We start from the raw sequence: 26,997 nt of genomic DNA, 5'->3' as shown, positions 1-26,997 counted from the left end.
GCCCATCGTGATCTGGGTGCGGTTAGACCCCCCGACGACCGGGTCGGAACCGGCTGGGTGCGGCCGCTGTTGCTTGCTCCGTGGAAGAGGTGCGCCGAGGAACTGAGCAGAGAAGGTCCCGAGGGCACCAGTTAGTCACATGAAAAATTGGCAACGGATCCCGGGGTTTCTAAGGCCGTTACATCGGTGCCTCTTCCTCAGCGCACACTGTGGCCTCACGGGGTTTCCTGAGAGCAGCTGAGGGAGGGGAGAACTGCAGCCTGGCTCACAGAGGGGACTCCATAGGGAATTCTCCCAGCGGCCAGAGCTGTGAGCAGTACCCATGGCTTCCCACTCTCTATGGAGGGAGACCTGGCCTGAAATCAGGTTATACGTGGACTTCTGGGACGTGGAAAATTGCCCGGCTTATTGGTCGGGGAAAGGAAGACGTCTGAAAGATGGGAGTCACGGCGGTCTGTGAACAAGGCAGGTCAGTGACCTGTGAAGAAGCACACAGAGCGTGTAGAACTTTGTGTCTCCCGTTCATGCCCCCCAGGGGGTATGCACCGCACAGAAGGCTCTCAACAGCTGGGTAGAGATGATGCTCTATCTAGCAGGTGTGTGGTCGTCTCCTTCCTCAGGCCACTGCTTGCATCTTGAGCCCTGATGTGGGATCTGACAAAACACCAGCTCACGCCGAGGGGTTCATTTTGGGCTGCAGAGGGTGCGTCGGTACATGCGGGACTGAATCCACCGTTCATGTCATGGATTGCGTTCTACAGAACCAGCTGCCATGGCGGAGTGGCCTGTGAAAGGCTCGGCTCGGGGATGACACCTCGTGCAGGGAGGGGGGTGCTCTGTGCGTTGAACTGACAAGGCTCAGTGTAAGGTGCTGTGTTCCTCACAGCTGGAATACACAACTCTAGTTCTCAAGGGGTGAAAAGAGAATTGGCTTTCATCACTCTCATTTCTAAGGACTCACTTGAAGAATTTGTGCTTCCTGTCCTCCAACCTCAGGATCTGTCGGGTGAGGTGTCTTCATTTTCAGAAGGGCGACCCTTCTGCTGGGAACCAGGAAGTGTTCCTGCCTGGTTACTTTGGCTTTCCGTGCTGATTAACCAGTGGGCAGAGAAATGAGTTCCTTGACTGGCATGGATAGTGAGAACCATGACGACTACCGGGGACTAGGGTTACTGCTACATAATGGGGTCAGCAACGCCTCTGTCTGGGACCCAGAGGATGCCCTGTGCCCTGCAGTCATGGGGACAAGGAAACTGCATGTCTGCGACCCAATAAAAGCAAAGTTACTGAGATCACCCCAAGGGATGGTGAAATAAGACTCAGGTGAATCAGAGAGTTTTGATACCTGGCATCAAACTTTAAAATTCCAAGGATACAGATAATTGCAAGACATAGGCAAAGCACGGAGAACGTCAGAGGCAACCACCTTAGCTGCTCCAACCTTCCTCGTCATATTAGAACGACTCCTGCTTCCAGATATGAGGTCCTCATTTAAGTGATGTATGTTGGGGCTTCAGTTACACAAAGGAGTTCCTTTGATCAATGACTTTCTCTCCCGCCCCTCCCATTCTCTGATAATTAAATAGGAGTCACATTTTCCAAGGCTTGCTGCCCCGTAAACGCATACATCCCGGCTGTGTTAACTATAAGCCATCTAGAAAGCCCAGGTATGTCCTGTGAAAAGCATTTCATAGATAAGGAGTCTAGTTGGGTTTCCTCTGATACCACAAGAAAGTCTGATTAGCGTGTTTACAAGCCAGGATAGGAAGAGTGGATTACAGACCAGCTGCTAACTCTTTCCTTCCTAGCAGCCCACGATTCAGCCCTTTCGGAAAGGAAGGCCCATAGCCAAACTATGGGAAGGGTCCAGATAGTCCATTGACAGATGAATGGATAAAGATGTATATGCACAATGGAATAGTACTCAGCCATCAAAAAATGGAAATCTTGCCATTTGCAACAACGTCGATGGAACTAGAGGGCATTATGCTAAGCGAAGTAAGTTAATCAGAGAAAGGCAATTATCATATGATCTCACTCACATGTGGAATTTAAGAAACAAGACAGATGAGCACAGGAGAAGGGAGGGAAAAATAAAACCAGACAAAATCAGAGAAGGAGACAAAGCATAAGAGACACTTAACTACAGGAAACAAACTGAGGGTTCCAGGAGGGGCGGGGTTGGGGGGATGGGGTAACTGCGTAATGGGCATTAAGGAGGACACATGATGTAATCAGCACTGGGTGTTACACGCACCTGATGAATCACTAAACTCTACCTTTGAAACTAATAATACACTATATGTTAATTGAATTTAAATAAAATTAAATAATTAAATAAAATTAAATAAATTTAAAAAGAGGAAGCCCAAATCACCCCACCAGACAAACGACCTAGGCAAAAATACAGTGCTGACGCACCACAAGAATCTAGAAGGCGTGACAGAAAGGGAGAGATGAGTTACAGTAGTAGTCTTGGGTCCAAGGTACAGTGGGCACTGTGGCTTGTTCCACTAACCGTACTGAAGAACTCCGTGTAGACTGGCTGGAGCCATAAGCACTCAACAGCTGGGTGGACTGAAGGTAGAAGTGAGTGTACTTGAGAAGTGCAAGGCTTGTGCACTTGCAGATGCACACGGTACCCCTTGGTGCACCTGGAACACCAGTCTGGGCTTCGATGTACATTCTCATGCAAACACGGACTCCCCTTTCTGCCACGATCTTACCTCAAGCATGGGCCATTCATCCTTCTGTATTCATCCCCGGAGTCTTTTCTGGTGCTCTTTACCCCATAGAAAATATTAGCCCAGAACTGCAGGAAGTCAGTGCCTCTGAGGAAAACTCCTAGCCAGTGGGGGAGGGGCTAAACTTGGCACATAAATGCCCCAAACTCCCATCTTTCCCGCAGGGGATTATATGAGGCATCATATATGCTCTACAGTAGGATTCAAAGGCATGAACCGCCCCACCATCGCTCACAGCATGGATTCCAATCACTTATCCTTACATTGGCTCCCTTCCTGTCCCTGACTACTCTCCTTGCTACCTCCTTCCTATTTTAGGGGATCATTTTCCAAATAAACATCTTGAACTCAAGTCCCTGTATCAGGCTCTGATTTGGGGAATCCAGATTAAGGCAGTATCATTCTGATAAACAGGATGAGGAAGAGATGCAAGAAACAGAAGTGAGGGGCGCCTGGGTGGCTCAGTCGTTAAGCATCTGCCTTCGGCTCAGGTCACGATCCTGGAGTCCCTGGATCGAGTTCCGAGTTCCGCATCGGGCTCCCTGCTCTGCGGGAAGCCTGCTTCCCCCTCTCCCACTCCCCCTGCTTGTGTTCCCTCTCTCGCTGTGTCTCTGTCAAATAAATAAATAAAATCTTAAAAAAAAAGAAACAGAAGTGAAAGATCTCCATCTCCCTAAAAACAAACAAACAAACAAAAAATCAGTTATGGATAAAATCACCAGAGTACAAAAGACTCAGGGACAGAAAAATGTAAAGAAATGGGTTAGTGCAATTGCTTTTGCAACTCTCTTCTTTCTCCCCAGTTGTTCATACCGCCTGTGAATTCTTACACTATACTTAAAAATAATTCCTCTAAGGGAAAGATTTGGTGCATCAGGAGTCTATTGACGTATATATGGTGAAGACAAGAACTGTTTATATGGAAATGACAAAGTTCCCCCAGCAGCCCCAAGTCTGTCCCTGCATCCTTCTGCAAGTCAGTTCAAGAAAACCTATCTGTGGTGATTCCTGTTCTGATTGAAGATAATGCAGTTCACGGGTGAGATCGCAAATCAACAGTAGAACTTTGGAGTTCAAAATGCCAGGGGTAAAAGAAAATAATAATAATTAAAAAATAAAAATAAAGGGGCGCCTGGGTGGCTCAGTCGTTAAGCGTCTGCCTTCAGCTCAGGTCATGATCCCAGGGTCCTGGGATCGAGCCCCGCATCGGGCTCCCTGCTCCGCGGGAAGCCTGCTTCTCCCTCCCACTCCCGCTGCTTGTGTTCCCTCTCTCGCTGTATCTCTCTCTGTCAAATAAATAAAATCTTAAAAAAAAAAAAAAATAATAAAAATAAAAAAAGCCGGGGCTAGGGGGTTACACACTGTGGAGCCGGGAACCAAATGTGAGGTCTGGTGGTTCCCAGGCTGGCCTGCAGGGATCCCGTGGCCACAAAACAGACAGCAGTGTCCACAGAAGTGAAGGCAGAGAAGGCTTGTGTGCAGGTGTGACAATGTGTGGCGGGGGGATATTTCTGGGGCAGGAGGTGTAGACTATGTGGGTGAAATATTTGCCTTGGTCTTGTCTCACCATCCAAGTATTTACTGCTGTTCTTCCCGCAACAGCTTTTATGTCCCTCCTCTATCCGGATGGAGTCCGTATCCTCTTAGATCAGGACTGGAGAATGTGCAGAGGGTGGGCTGCACCCAGAGAGTTCTCCTTATCCTTCAGGAGGCGGCTGCCGCCGGGCACCAACATTTGGTGCACATCTCTTCATCCCAGATGAAATGAAGAGGACCCCTCCACACTTGCTCCTAGCTAGGTATTTCCAGAAGGAGTAAAGGAGACAGGAAGTAGAAGTGAAGAGACTGCAAGGAAGGGGAAAGATCAAGAGCTCTGCAGGAGGATGGAAAGAAAGAAAAATGAATCCGTCCCAGAGGCTCTTCTGGGGCGTGTTCAGTAAGGGCTCTGTGGTGTGGTCAGCAAGATCCAGCTTAGAGAACTCTGAATGTGATCTGGAGTCTGGGGTCCTCAGGGATTATCTTAAAGGGTTTTGGGGCCTTGGAGAGACCCTGAGGAAATCCCTGGGATAGGGTCAAGACTGCATTCGATAGACCCCTAGTAGGAACAGGCTGTGTACTCAAGAAAGCATCTTGGTAGTTGAAAATACCCTCGTTGAACAGAGTCCACAAGAGCACAGAACACATAACTGGTGAGCCTGTGTATCAGTGGTTTTCCGATTCTTTTGCCTGGGTCTCCTAGTAACAAATGTATTTTCCAACATGACCCAGTACACAAACACATGCATAACCACACACTTTGACAATTGTGCTTTGATGTTTCTAATCTACACTTTGTGTTTCAAAAAGTCTGAATATAACTAACACTGATTTCATGATCCACTAATTTGTCATGGTGAGCCGTTTGAAAAAACACTGCTGGAATGGAGAAGGACGGTCTTTCTAGTAAGTGGTGCTGGGACAACTGAATATCCAAAAAGGTATTGGACCTCTACCTCACCCTATCCACAAAATTAATTCTAGTTGGTTGTAGGACTTAAATGTGAAAGGCAGGACCTGAAAGCTTACAGAAGAGCTTCCTGACTTCAGGACTAGGGAATCGTCTCTTAGAAGGCAAAAATATTAACCATAAAGGAAAAAGAATGAAACACTTTCTTATGTTAAAATTAAGGATTTGTGTTAATCAAGACTATTTAAGACATTCCCTATAGCATAATGGTAGACACCTAAAGCTGACTCTCCATACATCCTTTAAAAATGAGATCAGCAGAACCAATAAAATCACCCCTTGCCACACTTTAGGGCATAACAAAAGAATCTTGACCCTATCTTTCCCCTTACACAAAAATCTAATACGAATGATTTACAAACCTAAAGTCAGAAGGCAGAACAGTATGTTTTTAGAAGACAACATAAAGAACATTTTGATGATCTAGGAGTAAGCTAAGAGTTACTGAAAAAGACAAAGTTTTACAGTGAAGATACATAAATTAGAATATATTAAAATTAAGGATTTCTGTCCTTAAAAACAAAAAACAAAACACCCTTGAGAAAGGGGAAAGGCAATCCACGCTGTGGGAAAACACACAGGCAACAGCATATAAAGAATTTGCAGGGGCGCCGGGGTGGCTCAGTCGTTAAGCGTCTGCCTTCGGCTCAGGTCATGGTCCCAGGGTCCTGGCTCAGGTCATGGTCCCAGGGTCCTGGGATCGAGCCCCGCGTCGGGCTCCCTGCTCAGTGGGAAGCCTGCTTCTCCCTCTCCCACCCCCCCTGCTTGTGTTCCCTCTCTCGCTGTGTCTCTCTGTCAAATAAATAAAATGTTAAAAAAAAAAAAATTGCAAATCAATACAAAAAAAGACAATTCGGCACAAGAATGAGCAAAAGCCGTGGCCAGAGAAAAAGAAGGCAAGAGTGGGTGACACCACGGCATCGGGGCAGCGAAAGCAGTCCCTCCCTTTCATCCCCTTGGGACCGCGAGTTAGACACCCACCCGGGAACCGAGGCGCTTCTGTGGGGGCTGCAGGATCCACGCTGTCCCTGGGCGCAGGCCGGGGGAGCCTCGCACACCTGCGCCTCGGGAGACGGGCACCTGCGGAAGCAGCGGATCTTGGGGAGCCCGGGAGAGTGCAGGCCTGGGCAGAGTGTCGCCACCGGCGAGAATCTGCCCAAGTGCAGCCTTCCTGGAGGGAGGCGCGCAGCAGGGGCGCGGCGGGGCCTGGAGCGCAGGACGCCGCGGGGGAGGGGAGGTCTCCGGGGCCGCACCGGGCGCGCGGTGGGACCCCCCTGACCAGATTTCAGGGGCATTGGAGGGAGTGCTCTCAGGGAGCCCCTGGGCCCCGGCGCCAACCCCAAACCTCCCAGCTCCGCGCGCGGACCCGGAGCGCGCTCGGAGAGCCGGCCCCGGAGGGGGACCTTAGCTGGAGCCACGGCGCCGCCTTTCGGAACACGAGGGAACGCCTTCCAGGAGCCCGCCTGCGGAGTTGAAAGGACCCCATCAAAGCTTAGGAATTCTGCCCCAGGAGAGAGCAAGAAGAGTGGGGCAGGTGCATCCATACAGAGACAGAAGACCCCAGACAGTACCAGTGCCATCGAACAGATGAAAGAGGTGTGTGCGAATTCAGATGTGAAAGCACCAACGCAAAGCTACAAGGAACATGAAAAATCAAGGAAACATGCCAACATAAAGAAAAAATGATAATTCTCCAGTACTTGAGCTCCAGGGCGCAGAATTCTGTGATCCCCCTGATAAAGAATTCAAGATTGCAGTATATAAATGGATCAGATCAACGCCTGAAATTGTACATCTTAAATTCACACAATGTTAATATGTAAGTTCTTTCTCAATATAAAACACTTGCCCAAGACCAGCCACCGTAGGTATTTAAGAGGATTTCAGGAATTAAATGGGAATTGTATACAATGGGTGCCAAGCTTTTCTGAATTAGGAAGGTGTGTGTAATTTTTTTTTTTAGAGATTTTATTTATTTATTTAAGAGAGAATGAGATAGAGAGCATGAGAGGGGGGAGGGTCAGAGGGAGAAGCAGACTCCCTGCCGAGCAGGGAGCCCGATGTGGGACTCGATCCAGGGACTCCAGGATCATGACCTGAGCCGAAGGCAGTCGCTCAACCGACTGAGCCACCCAGGCGCCCCAGGTGTGTGTAATTTGACTAAAACCATTCAGAGCCACTCCCATGGAACCCAACCTGGAAAAGCCTACCTTAATCTAAAAATATCTCTCTCAGTACCACTTACACAGGTGTCCTGAGTATCATAAACCTTTCTTTTTGTATATACGTGAAAGATTTGCCCGTGATCTTGTGGTATAAACTCCATGTCATAGCGCACATCAAAGACCTATTATAACCACTCCCCTGATCTCTATCCAAACGGATCCTCATTGCTCAGCAGTTGTGGGTGGTTGGAAGCATCTTTGGATCTTGTACTAGGATGATAATTTTACCCAGTGGTACCATATGCAGCAGAGTTCCTTTTCCTAGCTAAAATCAGTATTTTCCTTCTAGGTGATATTAATCAAGTATGATTTTTTTTCTCTTTCGCAGATGACTATACACTGCTTTGACACTTAGTCAAGTGACTTTATTTTCCTTATCCAATGAAAGAGGATCTCATGATTGTGTTTCTGTAGTTTGAGAACTATCCGCATCCAGAAGAGATTTTCTGGATACTTGCATACCAAATCTTGACTGAATATATGTTTATTGATGAGTTACATTGTTGAAACGCTGTAAACCTTGCTGCTGTCAAGTGGAAGAGCTTTTCCTCTATCCTTTTAGGGTCTGTGAGTAGGGTCCGGCAAAATAGACAAAAGACAGATTAGATTAACAGGAGAAAAAAGATTAGATTGGAGCTAACAAAAGTAGTCACCTTGCTAAATGGTAAGTTAGAGGCTTATACACCTAATTTAGGGGATGCCTGGGTGGCTTAGTTGGTTAAGCATCTGCCTTCAGCTCAGGTCATGATCCCAGGGTTCTGGGATCGAGCCCCGCATCGGGCTCCTTGCTCAGTGGGGAGCCTGCTTCTCTCTCTTCCTGCCGCTCCCCCTGCTTGTGCGCTCTCTCTCTGACAAATAAATAAAATCTTAAAAAAAAAAAACACCTAACTTAATAAGGGAAGGGAGTAGGGAGAAAAGGCTTTTATGGGAAGAACAAATAGGTTTCTTCAAAACAGGCAAATAGGTTTTTAAGAGAACAAACAGGAGATCAGAAACTTTGTGATCGTGTTTGTCTATGCAGCTTTGGTCTTTTGATCTTCAGGGAATTATAGTCAAAGTTTATTTTCCTTCTTTGGGAGCAGCTCTTCCCTGCCTTATATTGTAAAATATTCTGCTTTGAGTCAGTTAAGGGAAGTGCCAAGAAGGTTTCTTTCTGCCATCTATTGAGTCTCAGATGGCTTCCCTTTAAAATAATCTTCGACCCTGGGGTTCTGAGTTGGTTTCCACACAGCCAAGCACAACTCCCCACAACAGCGTAAGCCACTTCACTCCATCTTGTGTGGCTGGCTTTTTGAAAGTCAGTGAAAGAGTTAACTGCATTTAAATCCCCTTTTGGTGGCTCATACCCTGTGTTTCAACATGTTGGGGATTTGATTTTTCAACATGTTGGGCATGTCGTAATCTGGTCAGTCCTTCACCAGCGGCCTCCGCTGTGTGCCCGTTCCTGCACCCAGGTCTCTCCTTTCTTGGCGTGCATGCTCTGCACGCTATGCTTTCCCAGCGAACCGAGCTCCTTGAAGAATAGGATCAAGTCACACTCATCTGTCTTTTCCCGTCCCCATGTGTGAGGCTGGGTGCATGCACGATGCTTGTTTCATGCTTTGGCTGTGTGAATTAACAGACATCAGACCTCCCCTTCTTCTGGTTGGGGCCCAGCTCGGCTTGGGGGTCCCCTGCACTCGAGTACCCAGGCATGGGCAGATGGTGGACAGTCAAGGAGCCAAAGAAGACTGGGAGGGAAGAGGGTTGTGAACCGGGTCCGTGTTATACGGCCCCTACTTCTCGGGGGCCTTGATGATCAAATGGATTCAAGCATTTAAACATCTTAGGAATATATTGAAGGGGTTCAGGACAGCACCCCTACAACTACATAGAATAATCTAAATTGGAGAGTCTTTCCAGAATAAAGGTTATTAGTAAAGATAAATTTTATCTGGGGCGCCTGGGTGGCTCAGTCGTTAAGCGCCTGCCTTCAGTCAGGTCATGATCCCAGGGTCCTGGGATCGAGCCCCGCATCGGGCTCCCTGCTCAGCGGGAAGCCTGCTTCTCCCTCTCCCACTCCCCCTGCTTGTGTTCCCTCTCTCGCTGTGTCTCTTTCTGTCAGGTAAATAAATAAAATCTTAAAAAAAAAAAAGATAAATTTTATCTGAGTGACCCATCAGGATGGCAAGGCAGACATCTAGTTACCAAACATCTGCTCTTCTGCAGTTCTTTTTTTGAGAGGGGGGATGCGGAGAGAAAAAGCATGCCCGAGCAGGGGTAGGGGCAAAGAGAGAATCTTAAGCAGACTCCCCACTCAGTGCGGAGCCCGATGGAGGGCTCGATCTCATGACCCTGAGATCATGACCTGAACCGATATCAAGAATCAGATGCTTAACCGATTGAGCCACCCAGGCATCCCAAAACATCTGCTCTTCTTATTGCCCTGTGAACTATATCCCTTCCCTCTGAAATCCCAGACTCCTACCCCCTCCTCCTTCATTCAGAATGATATAGCGCCTCATCTTGCCTGTCTTTGGAATTTCCATGTGTGTGTGGATGCCCAAGACACATGCTATTAAATCTGATGTTGTCCTGTTAATCTGTCTCATGTCAATTTGATTCTTAGTCCAGCTGGAAGGACTCTTGAAAGGGACAGGAATTCTTGCTTCTCAACACTATGACCCAGAAATTCCACTTCTGGTTACATATCCTAAAGAATGGAAAGCAGGGTCTGGAAAAGATATTTGTTTGTTTTTCTTTTTTTAAAGATTTTATTTATTTATTTGAGAGAGAGAGAATGAGAGACAGAGAGCATGAGAGGGAGGAGGGTCAGAGGGAGAAGCAGACTCCCTGCCGAGCAGGGAGCCCGATGCGGGACTCGATCCCGGGACTCCAGGATCATGACCTGAGCCGAAGGCAGTCGCTTAACCAACTGAGCCACCCAGGCGCCCTGGAAAAGATATTTGTACACTTGTGGTCATAGTAGTATTCTTGTCAATACCTAAAACATGGAAGTTACTCGAGTGTCCATTGACCAATGAATGGATAAGCAAAATGTGGCATGCACATACAAAGGAATATTACGCAGCATTGAAAAGGAAGGAAATTCTGACACACGGTAAAACATGCGTGAGCCTTGAGGATGTTCTACTAAGTGAAATAAGCCAGACACAAAGGACAATTATTGTATGATTCCACTTCTATGCAATACCTAGAGGTCAACCTCATAGAGACAGAAACTTGAATAAGCTGAACGGTGACCCCCAGGGGCTGGGGGAGGGGGGCGTGTGAATTATTGCTTAATGGGGACAGAGTTTCAGTTTTGCAAGAGTTCTGGAGACAGATGGTGGTGATGGTTGTACAGAATATGAATGTACTTAACACGACTGAACCGTACATTTTTTTTAAAAAAAGATTTTATTTATTTATTTGACAGAGAGAGAGACAGCGAGAGAGGGAACACAAGCAGGGGGAGTGGGGGAGGGAGAAGCAGCTTCCCGCGGAGCAGGGAGCCAAATGCGGGGCTCAATCCCAGGACCCTGGGACCATGACCTGAGCCAAAGGCAGATGCTTAACGACTGAGCCACCCAGGCGCCCCGCACCGTACATTTAAAAATAGTTCAGATGGCAAATTTTACGTTACGTGTATTTGACCACAGTTGAAAAAAAAAAGGCTTTAAAACTCTGTGGAACCACGGGAGCATCCCTGTCGGACTGCATTGTTGCAGAAGAGCCCTGCCCCACCCGTCCCCACCCCACCTACCCAGCAATAAGAGTTGTCTTTTGTGCCTGTGGGCTCCCTGCTTCGCTGTTAGGGCTAGATCAGCTCCAGCCCAGCTCGGCTGAACTCCCCTCTGCTGACCGACCCCGCGCTCCAGGGTCTGCTCCCAACACCTGGGTAAGCTTTGGGTGACCCCTCTTCTGTAGGGGACCGGGCGCACAGTGCAGATACTCCTAAGGAGACCTGCAACCCCGCTGTGGGGTTGCTTGGCCAGGCTCCGGGTGGAGGGTGGAAGAACCCGTTTTCCATATGGAAGAAGGAGCTGGGGGCTGTGTGTGTAAGGGATGGGGGTGGGGGAGACTGGATAGGTGTCCGGAGGCTCTAAGACTCGCTTTCTTTGACTTGTGTCCCAACAGTATTAAAGATTAAACCTTATAGGGGTTTGTGATTTTAGCCTCACATTTGGGCATTCGTTTGGTAGACCCAGAAATGCGGTGAGGCTGCTTGCATTATTACCATTGGCAACATTTTATTTCATTTGTTTATTTTTAGATTTTATTTATTTGTTTGAGAGAGAGAGCACAAGCCGGTGGAGGGGCAGAGGGAGAGGGAGAAGCAGACTCCCCACTGAGGCTGAGCAGGGAGCCCAATGCGAGGCTCCATCCCAGGACCCTGAGATCATGACCTGAGCCGAAGGCAGAGGCTTAACCGACTGAGCCACCCAGGGGCCCTATCAGCAGCATTTAAAAAAAAAAAAATGGTGGTAAAATACACATAAAATTTACCACCTTAAGCCATTTTTTTAAATGTACGTTGGGCAACCAATCTCCAGGACTCTTTTCATCTTGCAAAATGAAACTCATTAATGAAACCCATTAAACAACGCCTACCCCCGCTCCCTCTAACCTGTGGCAACCACCATTCTACTTTCGTTTGGATATGCATACCCAAGTGGAAATGCTGGATCATGCGGTAGTTCCGTTCTTAATTGTTTGAAGAACCACACCTTACCCACTGCAGCTGGACCCTCTCGCGTTCCCAGGAACGGTGCACGAGGGTTCATCTGCAGCATTAGGGAAGGAAGAAGGAGATGGCCACGTGGTGCCAAGATTCTTCTAATCTGGTTCCTGGCTCTTGAGTCCTTGCTCTTCACCAACACGCTCAACTTGTACTTTGGATTATCATCGACAGAAGCCCCTGACGATACTGGGCATTGACTGGCTCAGCCTTGCCCTGCAGAGCAGAGCAGTGAGACCACCTTCCGTTGCCCCAAAGGAGCAAGCAGCAGGCCTGTCTCTTCTGCCTCGGAGAGGTCAGTCCTCCCTCCAGGCAACCGGGAGGTCCCTCAGGTTTCCTGCTCTGCCTGAGCCAGGCTAGTCTCTCCCTCCCTGCAAATTCCGTCTCATTCTGCCCCAGCTCAAAATTCCAATTCCATTTTGCTCCGCAGGCGAATGAGGCAAAGCGGACAGGTTGCAGGATCCTTGGCGTAGAAATGTGTGGAGTGTGAGCTCTCTCTGATCACCAAGCCCCGCCAAGCAAGTGTCGCGTCGCTTCGCACGTAACGAGGGAGGGAGGGAGGAATGACAATCATGATGATTTTTCCCTGTTTTACGGAGGGGAGGGCCGAGAGTGGCAGGTAGCTTGTGCGAGATCAGATGGCTGATGTGAGAACCTGGATGGTCTGGCTTCGGAGGTCAGGGCTCTTGTCCCCCAGCTCACGGGGATGAGCTTTACCGTCCGGCAAGCTTTTGCTTGCTTCTTTTCAAGTAACCCTCCAGGTAACTTTGAAACATATTAAACGTCTTCTTAAATTTGAGGAAACAGGAAACGGAGGCGCAGAGATGGGTGACTGGCCCAGGATGTCCTGTCATCACTGCTCTGTGGGATGGTTTTCTGCCCGACGACGCCCAGGGCCACGGGGGATGGACGTTCTTGACGGCGTTCTCTCGTTTTCTCCGCAAACCGTGGCCTCCGCCTCCAGTCCTCAACTCCACCGAGGATGCTGTGTCAGCACGTTTGCTGGTTTGGCCGGAAGCTGGTGCGCAGGCAGCCCCTGGGGCCGAGGGAGGGGGCTGCGAGTCGCTTGGCCCGGTGCCTGAGCACCCTCAATCTGGTGGCCTTGGGCGTGGGCAGCACCCTGGGAGCGGGCGTGTACATCCTAGCGGGCGAAGTGGCCAAGGACAAAGCGGGGCCGGCCATCACCGTCTGCTTCCTGGTGGCCGCCCTGTCTTCTGTGCTGTCCGGGCTCTGCTATGCGGAGTTTGGGGCCCGCGTGCCGGGCTCTGGCTCTGCGTATCTCTACAGCTATGTCACAGTGGGACAATTGTGTGCTTTCGTCACTGGCTGGAACCTCATACTCTCCTATGTCATCGGTGAGGTGGGGGGGAAGGTGGGGGGAGCGAGGGACTGAAGGTTGGGAAAAGAGGCTTCACTGCGTCGTGAGCGTTTTGTTATCTGCCTTGTGGGGGGAGGTGGGTCATAGCGCAGGAAAACCCCAAAACTTCATTCTACTCAACTCTGTCCTGCTTTCCTAGAATGATAGGACCGGGAGCCAGGAAGGCATGGGGACCAAAGGATGGGGGGAGGCGGAGCTCCGGTGGGAGAGAGGGAGACGAGTTTGGGAAGGCCCATCCTCCCCAATTCCCCGCTTCCCTGTTTTCTTGCCCGGCATAACCTCGATCTCTTTCTAACCATATTAAATAGTTGACCTATTTTATGAATCCTCTTTGTCTGCGCTCCCTACCCCATGAAAGGAAACTCTTAGAGATTAGGTATTTTGTCTGGTTTCTTCCTGCCCACCCCCCCCCCGAAGATATCCCATGGCACATAGTAGGAGTTCACTTTACGTTTGTCAGTGAACATTCCTCCTCCTCCGCCCGCAGGTGCTGCCAGCGTGGCCAGGGCCTGGAGCTCCGCCTTCGACGACTTGACTGGGAACCAGGTCTCTCGGCTCCTGAAGGGAGGTTTCTCTCTGCGCGTCCCCCGCGTGCTGGCCACACACCTGGACTTCTTCGTGCTGGGCCTGGTGTTGCTGCTCACTGGTGAGGCCCGCGTCGTCTAGGATGGGAAGAGCGGGGTGCGGAGGGGGAGCCGTGCACAGAATGGGGGACAGCCCTGGGAGGGAGGGTCCGTGCTGAGAAACGGGAAGGCCAGTCTTAGACCACTGCTTCTGTCCCTGGGCGTCACTGACATTTTGGGCTGGATCAGTGTCTTTGGTGTGGAGGGCTGTCCGTGCATTACTGGTGTGTGTGTACGTGTGTGTGTGTTTTAATCATTGCTGCATGTTGAGTAGTGTCCCTGGCCTCTACTCCCTAGATGCCAATGGTACCCACCCCCCAAACTGTGACAGTCAGAATGTCTCCAGACATTGCCAGATGGCCCTTGGGTAACAAAGTCACGCCCAGCTGAGAATCATTCATTTAGACTGACAAGTCTTCCTTTGTACTGAGACCAAAGGTTTTTTCAATTGAGTTGAAATTCACATAACATCCAGTTAGCCACTTCATTTTATTATTCCCAGCTTGACTGAGATTTAATTGACATACAGCCTTGTGCAAGTTCAAGGTGTACAGCATGATGCTTTGGTGCGCTTGTATATCACAGGCTGATTACCACAATAAGAAATTAACCATCTTAGAGGGCATGTCGTTCCAAACCCCAAAAGGACCAGTACCCCCAAGAAGGAACCCTCGTACCTACTAAGCAGGCACTGCCCATCCCCTGTCCCCCCAGCCCCTGGCGACCACCGGTCTGCTTTCTGTCCGTAGGGGTTGAGTTATTTTGCGTATTTCGTATTCCATCTTTCCCATAGGACTCCTGGTCCTGGGAGCTAGTGAGTCGGCCCTGGTTACCAAGGTGTTCACGGGCGTGAACCTTTTGGTTCTTAGCTTCGTCATCCTCTCTGGCTTCATGAAGGGAGATCTGCACCACTGGCAGCTCACTGAACAGGACTACAAACTGGCCATCTCTGCATCCAATGACACTTCTGGGTTAGGCGGGCACTCTTGGCCACAGTAGAGAGTGGGGGGGGTACAGCTGGGAACGTGGTGGGGAATAAAGAGGACTGTGGTGGGCCGGTGGATCCAGATGATGAGCAAGGGGAATGGAGCCCAGGACTTACGGGACTGACGGAACCGTCAGTAGAGATGGCTGAACACTTGCCCCCGTGTCCTTCCTTATTCCTTCTCACCACAGCTTGGGCCCTCTGGGCTCTGGAGGGTTTCTGCCTTTTGGCTTTGAGGGCATTCTCCATGGAGCCGCGATGTGTTTCTACGCATTCATTGGTTTTGATTGCGTTACCGCTACAGGTAACAAGGTCACTCTGCCCATCAGGGCGGACGGTTGGTAGGCGGGGTAGCCTGCTTCTGAAGGTTGACGAGGGACGAGGATTTCGTGCCTTCACCCCAGTGTTTTCCTGACCCAGTACATCCACCCATCCTGCAGGGGAAGAAGCCCGTAATCCTCAGCGTTCCATCCCCTTAAGCATCATAATCTCACTCTTCATCTGCTTTTTGGCGTATTTTGGTGTCTCAGCTGCACTTACCCTCATGATGCCCTACTACCAGATTCATCCCAGCAGCCCCTTGCCACAGGCGTTTCTCCATGTGGGATGGGTCCCTGCCAGATACACCGTGGCTACTGGAACCCTCTGTGCTCTTTCATCCAGGTCAGTGTCTGCCTTCTCCCTGTCTGGGAGATTCTCAGGTATCCCAGCCCTTGGGATTGAGAGACGAGAGGGAGAGACACCTGACCTCACGCTGGCTGGGGTCTGTCGTGCTCCTCCACGAGCTCACGTACTTTCCCGTTTTCTCCTCCAGCCTCCTGAGTACCATGTTCCCCATGCCTTGAGTGATCTACACAATGGCAGATGAGTGGGCTCCTTTTCCAGGGACTCGCCTGGATTCATCCCCGCACACACACCCCCATCGTGGCCACCATAGTGTCTGGAACTTTTGCAGGTGAGGAAACAAAACCCATTCCTTCGATCAGTTTCCTTACCTTGGATATTTCCAGTGGTTCTTCATCCCCCTCCCCCACCTCGTTTGTGCCTCATTCTAGCATTCATGGCATTCCTCTTCGAGCTCAGTGATCTTGTGGACCTCATGTCAATTGGGACCCTGCTTGTTTACTCCTGGTGGTCTTTCCCGTTCTTGTTCTCAGGTGAGACTCCACTGCATCTTGACGGGGGGTTCTTGGACTCATGGGGATTGATGAGGAGCTAATCCTCCTCTGCTCCATGCTGCCTCCTAAGTGTCCTATGGCTCTCAGAGCGGGTAAAGGTGGATCGGGCTGCCCGATGTTGGATGAGTAGGGGCTGGTGTTCATATTGCCTAAATACCTCTCATTCAGGTACCAGCCAGATGAGAATTTAAGCAAGAACGAGAGAACAGAGGTGGAAATAAGTGAGATAAAGCCTGCAGCTCAAGCAGGTTCTTCACAGTCTGTACCTGAATTGGGAACCGCACAGGATCTGCCGAGTCTGCATAACCCGGTCAACACCACCTCGACTCTGAAATCCGGGCGCATTGTCCATACATGTACCTTAGTGCTTGGTGAGCAGTGGGGTTTCGGTCTGTGGCGGGATGGCGTGGGAGTGTGTCTTTGGACCTGAGGAGGAGGCTCAGAGAGATGGTGACCCTTCTTGATGGGGGCAGTTTTGGGGTGGGGTGTGACCCAAGGTCTTGACATATTTGGCGTCTGGAGTTGGACCTGTTCTCCTGCCACTTGACCCTTGCAGCTCTCCTGCTGACGATCCTGTGCCTGATACTGGCCCAGTGGCCCAGCCATCTGCTGTCCGGAGACCCGGTGTATACCACAGGGGCCGTGTTGCTCCTGATGCTCATTATTGGGCTCACTTTCATAATCTGAGACAGCCCCAGAACCCCACTCCCCTTCACTTCAAGGTAGGTGACCTATGTCCCCCAGACTCTCCACCTTGAGTGAATGAACTCTGTATGCTTTGAAGTCTACCACTCTTGGCTGGGTCAGGGAAGAAAATGGTCAGTTGCTAAGACAATGAACTATTTCCTAATCCGCACTCAGTACTTGGTTACCTCCATTAGCCAACACCCACTCCTTCGGGAACACTCAGTGGGCTATGAGTAGGCACCGAAGGCGCAGCCTAGGAGTGGAGTCTTCCTTCCCACCCAGGTGGGGTGGGGATCTCCCTTGCAGACATCCGTGCTGTGTCCAGCGATTAACTGACTTTGCCCACAGGTCCCTGCTTTGCCTGTGCTCCCACTGCTGAGCATCTTTGTGAATGTTTACTTGATGATGCAGATGACCGCTGGGACCTGGGCCCGATTTGGCATTTGGATGGTGATTGGTAAGTGGCTTTCTGGGAAAAACAGGCTTCTCAGGGGCTGCAACTCAATTCTCCTCCTACTACCTTTCCCCAAAACTGTCTCAGAGGCCATAGTAGAAGGCTTGTTGGGTACTTCTAAGTGGGGGGAGTACCTACTTTTCCATCAGTTTGTCTCATTTCTCTACTAGGATTTGCCATATACTTTGGATATGGGATCCGACACAGCTTGGAGAATGACAGTGATCAACAGCCACCAGTCTCCAGCTCCCACACTTTTTTTTTTTTTTTTAAAGATTTTATTTATTTATTTATTTTGAGAGAGAGAATGAGAGACAGAGAGCATGAGAGGGAGGAGGTTCAGAGGGAGAAGCAGACTCCCCGCCGAGCAGGGAGCCCGATGCGGGACTCGATCCCGGGACTCCAGGATCATGACCTGAGCCGAAGGCAGTCGCTTAACCAACTGAGCCACCCAGGCGCCCCAGCTCCCACACTCTTGACAAAAACATCCCGAGTGCTGAATTAGCTTAACCACAGGAAATAGATGCTCTGTGGAATCCCTCCATACACTGGAGATATCTTCTGGTTCAAGGGAGACTTTGAGCCTCTATGGAATGTGAAGGTGGGATGCGTTTAGAGCACTGTATTTATTGCCAGTGGACAAAAATGCCTTTAATCTTGTTTAATTTTTAAGTAAACTTTTAAAAGCATAATATACATAAAATTGCATACTTCATAAATATGCAGCAAGATGAATTTTCACAAGGTACCAGCAATGTAACCAGCAACCAGAGGAAGGAATAAAATATTACCTGCACATAAGAAGTGCCTTCTTGTGCCTATTTCCAGCGAAAACACAGATTGCCACATGGGAAGAAAATGCAGGTTTCACCTCTATGTTGTGTCAAGAATTGTACTTTTTTATTTTTTTAATTAAAAAAATAATCTCTATCCCCAGTGCAGGGCTCAAACTCAACCCCCCGCCCCCCGCCCCGAGATCAAGACTCATGTGATCTACCGACTGAGCCAGCCAAGCACCCCTGAAGAATTGTACTTTAAATATTAGGGCCCAAACAGACTGGAAGTAAAAGGAAGGGAAGAGACACATCTTGCAAGTGGTCACAGAAAGCTGGCATACCTATGTTAATATTAGACAAAGGAGACTCTAAGAAAGAGCATAATATCAGATGAAGTCGATCATTTCAAAATGTCCAAGAGAACTGGTCATTTTTATTTTCCCGCCAGCTTTATTGAGATATGATTGATTTATATCCTTGTGTAAGTGATCATCTTTCTTTACATTTCTGTGGTACGCTTAGAAGAAGGCCTGTTGTGCACTTCTAAGTGGGGGGAGTACCTACTTTTCCATCAGTTTGTCTCATTTCTCTACTAGGATTTGCCATATACTTTGGATATGGGATCCGACACAGCTTGGAGAAGGACAGTGATCAACAGCCACCAGTCTCGAGCTCCCACACTCTTGACAAAAACATCCTGAGTGCTGAATTAGCTTAACCACAGGAAATAGATGCTCTGTGGAATCCCTCCATACACTGGAGGTGTCTTGTGGTTCAAGGGAGACTTTGAGCCTCTATGGAATGTGCAGGTGGGGTGGCTTACACCAGGGAGTAAGCAACCCTACACAGTAGGGTTGATGAGGAAAAGTTGTGAGTTGAAGAAAACAGCATTGCGAGAAATGGGGGCGGTGTGCGAAGTCATGGTGGTTGATCAGTGGGTGCCGTTGGGTGGAACTGAAAGACAAGACAGCAGAACACAACGCTTGAAACTGAGATTCTAGATGCTGCAGGTGTTGGTAATAGCCAAGGCCAGGATTGTCTGTGGGGTGAACAACTCCAGGAGAGTGACGACTGCAGGGGTGGAGGTCAAGAAACTGAGTACCGAAGTTATTCGGTGAATTTGAAAACATAGATGGAGGAGGATTAACAGCGTTAGAAATATTGCCATTTTGCTCGTCCTAGCGAAACTAGGCAGACTGGCTGGGGTTGAGCCCAGAGTCACTGTGCAGTATTGGTGTGACCTTCAGCAAGTTACGTAACCTTAACTGCATCTCTGTGTCCTCATGGCAAATCGGAAGAACGATACCTACGTCAGAGTGTTACTGTAATCATTGTTGAATGTGAGTTTTATTAAAGACAGGGCTGCAGGGATGAGTAATGTGGATTCTGGGGCCAGCGTGGTACAGAGCAACCCAAGGGTCTTACACGGGAGCTGTGGGTAATGCCCTTGACCTGTAGGTTAAAAACATGCTCAAGATCCCTGCGGGGAGAGCTAGTGATGAGACGTGTGCTGAGCATGTGGCTGGGATTCATCTCTATCGAAGTTTAACACTGTGATGGTACAATTGAAACTTGTATCTGCATTTTTGCTTTCTACAAACGTTCTCTGAAACCTTTTCTTGGGACACCGGCATCTATCTCGTATTTATTCAAAAGCCACATTCTCAGTGAAGCCGCCCCTGTATGTCCTGAAAAGATCCCAAATTCCAGACTCCCTCAATCTCCCGCCACATCTACAGCAGCGTGTCTCTTGTTTACCAGCAGGGCCAGAAGCACGAGGCCCTCCTCCGCTCATGCTTTCGGTCTCCCACTGAGGTCCTGCCTGGAGACCTCTCGGTCCAAGCCCAGACTTGTCAAAGTGTGTGTGTGTGTGTGTGTGTTTTTAAAATGTAGTTGACAATGTGACATTAGTTTCAGGTGTACAATGTATTGATTCGACAAGTCTATCAAAGTATTTTTCTTGGGGCGCCTGGGTGGCTCAGTCGGTTAAGCATCTGCCTTTGGCTCAGGTCATGATCTCAGGGTCCTGAGATCAAGCCCTGCATCAGGCTCCCTGCTCCCTGGGAAGCCTGCTTCTCCCTCTCCCTCTCCCACTCCCCCTGCTTGTGTTCTTGCTCTCGCTATCTCGCTGTCAAATAAATAAAATCTTTAAAAAAAAAAAGTATTTTTCTTGACTAAAAAATCGTTTAAAAAGCTTTTTAGGGGCACCTGGGTGGCTCAGTCAGTTAGGCGTCTGCCTGCAGCTCAGGTCACGATCCCAGAGTCCCGGGATCATCTTCTCCTCCCTCTGCCCTTCACCCAACTCGATCACGCACACGTGTGCTTTCTCTCAAATAAAAATCTAAAAAAAAAAAAAGCTTCTTTTAGCCAAATGAAACATACTTCTTGAGCCGATTCACCACTCAGGCTGTGAGTTCCCAGCCCTCTTATCTACAATCCAGTTCTGCTCTTCTGACGTAGAAGTTGTAAAGAAAAGTATAGGAGTCCCTTAAGGGCTTCTTAAGACCTAGCACTGGGTTGGGCACTGAGGAGAGCAGTGGTTAGAAACACAGGCTTTGGTGTCCAGCTCTGTTTTGGCTCTATTTTAGCTGTAGGACTGTTGGGTAGGTTACTAAACCTTGCTAGAGATTTGCCAGTGTATTTAAATGTATTTGAAATTCACAGTTGGCTAGTTTACTCATTATATAGTAGTTGAAAGGATATGAAGTCTGTCTAGCAAAAGACAGTGCGCAGGTTGTCCTTCCTAGTAACCAGGTATAACCAGATGTGGAAATGTTTGATGGACCTGTCCGTGAGTTTGCCTCATACCAACGCTCCGATGCCCCCTCCCACGATTCTCCAGGGGAAGTCAACGATTAATGTAATTTTCACCAAGGAGACCCTGAGAATAAGAGGAGATTCTATGGGAAAGTTGATATGTGTAATGCTATAAAATACATTCTTCTAAGTGGAAATGCCGAGTCAAAGCATATACACTTAAAAGTTTTGGCAAATATTGCCAAATAGCAGCAGTAGAGAATAGTGCTCTCCAAACAGATACAAAGAGAGCCACATAGGTGATTTAAAATGTTCTAGTATCACGTAAAAAAAAAAAAGCAAAGAACAGGTAAAACTAATTTTAGTAATAGATTTTATTTAGCTCAGTATATCCAAAATGTTATTTCAACATATAATAAATGTTATTTGAAAGAGAGACAACAAATGGGGAGGAGAGGCAGAGGGAGGGAGAAGCAGGCTCCCCATTGAGCAAGGAGCCTGACACGGGGCTCGATCCCAGGACCCTGGGATCATGACCTGAGCCACCCAGGCGCCGCAAATGTAAAAATTATTAATGAAGTATTTTGCTTTTTTATTTCTGGACAGTCTGCAAATTCCAGTATATATTTTTACACTTACTTTACCACCTAGCCACATTTCAAGAGCCCGATAATGGTATGTAGCTACCGGCTACCATGCTGGATGATGCTCTAGAATCTTCTCCCATGCTCACACGTTGGTGTAGTTCAGTACTCAGGTAAACTATAGTCCATGGCCTAAATATTGCTTGTGGCCCTATTTTTGTATGGTCTAGAGGCTAAGAGTGGTTTTTGTTTTTAAAAGCTTGTAAAAAAAAAAAAAAAAAAGAGGAATATGTGACTCAGAGTATATGTGGCCTGCAAAACCTAAAATATTTACTATTTGGTTCTTGGTAGGCAAAGCCCTGGGTTTGGTGGAATGGAACGTGCTCAGCTGTGTTGATGCATTCAGATTCACCTCGTGTTTTGAGGGGCTTCACTTTAGCCACCTATGCCTACAAGAGACTGGAAGGATCGCTAGTGATCTCTGGCTTTTCTTTGTATAATTACTTTATTACTTTCTTCTCTTAGTCAACCTAGCCAAAGGCTTGTCAATTTTGATTTTTTCAAAGAACTAACTTTAATTCTTTGTATTTTTTTTTTTTTTAAGTAGGCTCCACACCCAGCATGGAGCCCAACACAGGACCTGAATTCATGACCCTGAGATCAAGACCTGAGCTGAGATCAAGAGTCGGATGCTCAACCGAGCCACCCAGGTGCCCCTTTGTACCATTTTTCTATTCTCCATTTCATTTTTCCTCCACTCCAGTCCGTTATTTTCTTCCTTCTGCTAGCTTTTCCTGGTTTCCTATCTTTTCAAATGTAGGTGTTTACTGCTCTAAGTGTCCTTCTGAGCACTGCTTTCATGTCATCCCACACGTAATTTCCGCTCCTGTTTTCTAGTTTCCTTGTGAGCTCTTCTTTGACCTGTTTGTCGTAGAGTGTGGTTTAATTTCCATACGATTTTCCTCTCCTTCTGTTGATTTCTAGTTTGATTCCATAGTGGGTGGAATAGATGCTAGGATTCCAGTGCTTTTCAGTTTGTTGAGACTTGCTTTGCGGCCTAACATATGGTCTGTCCTGGAGAATGTTCTCTGTGTGCTCTGTTGCTGGTGGTGCTGTGTCTGTTAGGTCTACTTGGGTCTGTAGTGTAGTCTTTTATTTTTTTGTTATTTTTAAATAGATTGATTTATGAGTATGTGAGCAGGGGGAGGGGCAGAGAATTTTTTTAAAAAAGATTTTAGTGGGGTGGTGGGGAAGCGCACGTGTGAGTGCACGAGCAAGGGAAGGCAGAGGGAGAGAGAATCCTTAAGCAGACTCCCTGCTCAGTGTGGAGCCCGATGTTGGGCTCAATCCCACAGCTCTTGAGATCATGACCTGAGCCAAAACCAATAGTCAGATGCTTAACCAACTGAGACACCCAGGTGTGGGTCTTCTATTTTTTCAAATCAATCTCTTGTCCAGATGTTCTAACCATGATTTAAAGTGGGGGTACTGAAATCTTTAACTATGACTGCAGAATTATTTCTCTCGTCATTTGTCAAAGTTCATGTATTTTGAGGTTCCTTTGGTGGGTATATACTTGGTATATGAATTTTATTAATATATGATGTCCTTGTTTCCTGTAAAAGTTTTAGACTTGAAGCCTGTTTTGTCTGATTAATGTAGCCACTCTAGCTATCTAAAGGACAAGGAAGGAATTCATGTTTATAAAGATATATATATTTTTAAGATTTTATTTATTTGAGAGAGAGAGAGAAACAGCATGAGAGGGGAGCAGGTCAGAGGGAGAAGCAGGCTCCCCGCTGAGCTGGGAGCCCAATGTGGGACTCGATCCAGGACTCTGGGATAATGACCTGAGCAGAAGGCAGTCGCTCAACCAACCGAGCCACCCAGGCGCCCTATAAAGATATTTTCTTAATGATTACCATAGGGATAACTGACATCCTAAATTTATAACCATCTATTTGAACTGATGCCAACCTAGAATCCGTAATGGAGACACTGCTCCCACCCAGCTCTTACCCAATTCCTGCTTGTCATGGTCAGTTACAGCTTTGTATGTTCTGTGCCCATTAACACAGACTGATCATTTCTTACGCATTTATCCTTTAAATCATGTAGGAAATAAGAGGGATTATAAACAAAAGGTGTATCACTCACTGGCTTTTATACTCACCTGTGTAGTTACTGTTTCTTTATATGTCTTCAAGTTATAGTTGAAGGTCCTTTCATTTCAGCCTGAAGGACTCCCTTTGGCATCTCTTGTAGGGCAGATCTGTTAGCAAGTCACTCCTTTACCTTTTGTCTTAATTTCTCTCTTGTTTTTGAAGGACGGTTTTGACAGATAAAGAATTCTTGGTTGGAAACCTTTCCTTTCAGCGCCTTGTATCATTCCTCCCTGCCATGAGATCTCAGGAAGACTTGCAACAACTTTTAGACATATCCTTAATGATAAAGTATGTCTTATGCTCATATATTTGAGAAGGGAATCATCAATTAATGCATCACTGAAGCTCAATAAAACTCATTTGTTCAACGGACATTTCTTGACTGCCTATAACGTACATGGTGCTTACTGTTCAAAGGGGTTAGGAGTCAAATGTGAACAAGCCAAAAAGGGTCACAGGATTCAAGAACTCACACTCAAACGGAGAGCACAGACAATAAACCAGTGAACCAGTAGAAACTTGTTTTGGATATGCACCAGAGGCAAACGAATAGTGATTTAACAGAACTGCATGAAGATGCTTTAAACCTTATTCTCTCAAAATCTGAGCCTGAAGCAAGGATTATGTACTGACACTTTGATGGGCAGCAAGAAAAAACTCGTCAGAACTCTGACGCCAGAGTGACAACCACTGGGAGATTACAGTCTTCAAAACGAGATTAAGAAAACAGTCCAAAGAAAGCAGAAGGTTTTTAATGTTGAAATTGTGGAACAAAGGGGGCCTTTGTTGTAAAGGGAATGGAGGTCAGATGTAGAGGACAAAATGCTGGGATGGGACTGGCTACCAGGCAAAAAAATGGAAACCCTGGTTGAATGGCATGATACTGGGAACTTCGGCAATTTTCAGGCAAGCCGTGCAAGCGCTAGAAGAAGAACCTGAACTGTGTGCAGGATGCTAACAAAGTAATAGTGTGCTGGAGGCCTAGAAAGGAGGCCCACTTTCAGATGACACTTAGAAAGTATAAAATACGGTGTTAGAAGTTACACAGGACATTCAGACAGCATATGCTTCTAGCCTCTTGGACTAGTGGAGAACATGAACCGTTCTGTGTAAACTGGAAGTTGCAGGCAATTTTACGACAAACTCTGGAGCGCTAGTGAACAGAAAAGGAGGCCAGGCCAAGGTTGCACCATGCCACTATCGACTTGAACTCCTGGATTTATGGACCTCCCTCCATCCCCAGATCCAGTGTTGTACTGCTCTTTGTAAGGGTGACTTTATTTTATTTTTTAAGATTTTATTTATTTATTTGAGAGAGAGAGAATGAGAGAGAGCATATGAGAGGGGGGAGGGTCAGAGGGAGAAGCAGACTCCCTACTGAGCAAGGAGCCCGATGCGGGACTCGATCCCGGGACTCCAGGATCATGACCTGAGCCGAAGGCAGTTGCTTAACCAACTGAGCCACCCAGGCACCCTGTAAGGGTGATTTTAAAACTGAAGAGGGACAGAAGGGCTGAGATGCTGCCTCCACCCGCCCCACCCCTACACAGACCAGCAAAGGGGCGGCCAGCCTCTCCCAAATCCATGCCTTCATCCGGTTGCAGGAATGTTCTCCTGGCCTGCTGTGGACAGCTGCCGACTCTGCCTGCCCGGTAGCCGGTCACTGTTCCTGAGAGCTCCTGCTGTTAAAATCGCCAGCCCCACCCTCTGTCTGGGAGCCTTAGGTGAGCTCCAGGGTGGTCGTAAGGCTTGGGGGGCACCTGGGGTGTTTCCAATCCACCCTGCCATGGGCAGTTTCCAGGACAGACTCCTGCACCAGCCAGTCAGCAAGACTCCATTCTGCAAAAGCTGTGGAGTGTCTGGGAGACTTTTTCTAGCCGGTACTGCAAGTCCTAGGATGACGGACCCTGGTGTGGTCAGGACCGCCGCGTGCAGCCTCAGCACAAAGGCTACCCTAAGGAAGCAGAGGCCAAGCTCACGGCAGAGCCTGACGTTCTGTGGGAGCCTGAGTCCACCGGAGGCTAAAACGGAGTGACTCCTCTGCACCCTACTCCCCTCGGCTGCTTGAATTAGGTTTTTGCTCCTTGAGCCAGGAGTCTTGACAGATACATGCTCTCCCCATTTCCTTCTGTGGATCGCCCCCGTGCATGCAGGCAGTGTTCACCGAGGCCTGCAGACTACTGCCTCTCCCCCTGGGGCTTCCAGTTTGTTAGTGCTTTCTCCACTGTGACCTTCGTGTTCCCCTTTATGGCCCCCCCACTACCCTTCCAGTTCTGTCCCCTCATGTCCCTCCCCCATCATACTCCTCCCCTTGCCCTCACCCCTCCACCTCCTCCATTTATTCAGGACAGCACCCACCCACACCTGTGGTCTGTGGATACTGGCACCCCAACCCTGAGGCAAACCACACAGAAGCCCGACTTTGACCCGCGACTCTGGGTCCCGTGGGCCTTTGCGGGACGCTTCTCTGTGCTCTAACCGCACTGCCAGCCCAGGGCCAAGGCTCTCTTCAGTCTCCCAGGCCACACTCATGAGCCTTCGAGTCTTCCAGCTCTCCAAGGCTCCCTGGACTCTCCTTGAGTCTCCCAGGACCTAAGCACTAGCCATTCCTCCCCCAGCTTCTCCGCTCACTCCTGTGGGCTCTGGTCCTTTCCACAAAAGGACCCACTCACTTCCCTCCAGGACTGACCACTTGAGATGGCTCGGGCCCCTCCTAAGTCTAACTGCTGCCTCAACCCTTCCAGGACTGGATCCCGGGCCCCGGCCCCTCCCCCAGGACACAGTCACTCGCCCTCCTCAAGCATCACCTCTTTGCCCTTGCTGCTGGTGGAGGTCCCATGTGCTGGCCCCATCCCTTCCTGGACAGGTCGCATGTGACCACCCAACAAAGTGCCAGGCTCATATGTCATTTTAATGTTGGCTATTCTAGTGATTGTCTAGTGAAACCTCATGGTGGTTTTACTTTGCGTTTCCTTGATGAGAAATGATGTTGAGCCTGTTTTCACTTGCTCACTGACCATTTGGCCATCTTCTCTTGTAAGTGCTTATTTAAGTCCCCTCACTCCTCCATTTCCTTGATGAGAAATGATGTCGAGCCTGTTTTCACTTGCTCACTGACCATTTGGCCATCTTCTCTTGTGCTTATTTAAGTCCCCTCACCCCTTTAAAACGGATTTATTACTGACTTGGGGGATTCTGTTTTCTATGTGAGTCCT

General features: G+C 48.4%; 1 pseudogene; it reads left to right on the top strand.

Annotated features, from left to right (window-relative positions):
- Nucleotides 1–13,177: 13,177 nt before the first annotated feature.
- On the top strand, nucleotides 13,178–17,829 carry LOC123855100 (cationic amino acid transporter 3-like; annotated as a pseudogene).
- Nucleotides 17,830–26,997: the final 9,168 nt, after the last annotated feature.

The sequence above is a fragment of the Mirounga angustirostris genome, unplaced genomic scaffold, assembly GCF_029215605.1.
Source record: "Mirounga angustirostris isolate CCGP_5_RB_7025 unplaced genomic scaffold, mMirAng1.0.hap1 SCAF_16, whole genome shotgun sequence".
In the NCBI taxonomy this organism is placed as follows: Eukaryota; Metazoa; Chordata; class Mammalia; order Carnivora; family Phocidae; genus Mirounga; species Mirounga angustirostris.
Note: the sequence above shows the minus strand (reverse complement) of the source record. Positions and strands in the feature narration are given on the sequence as shown.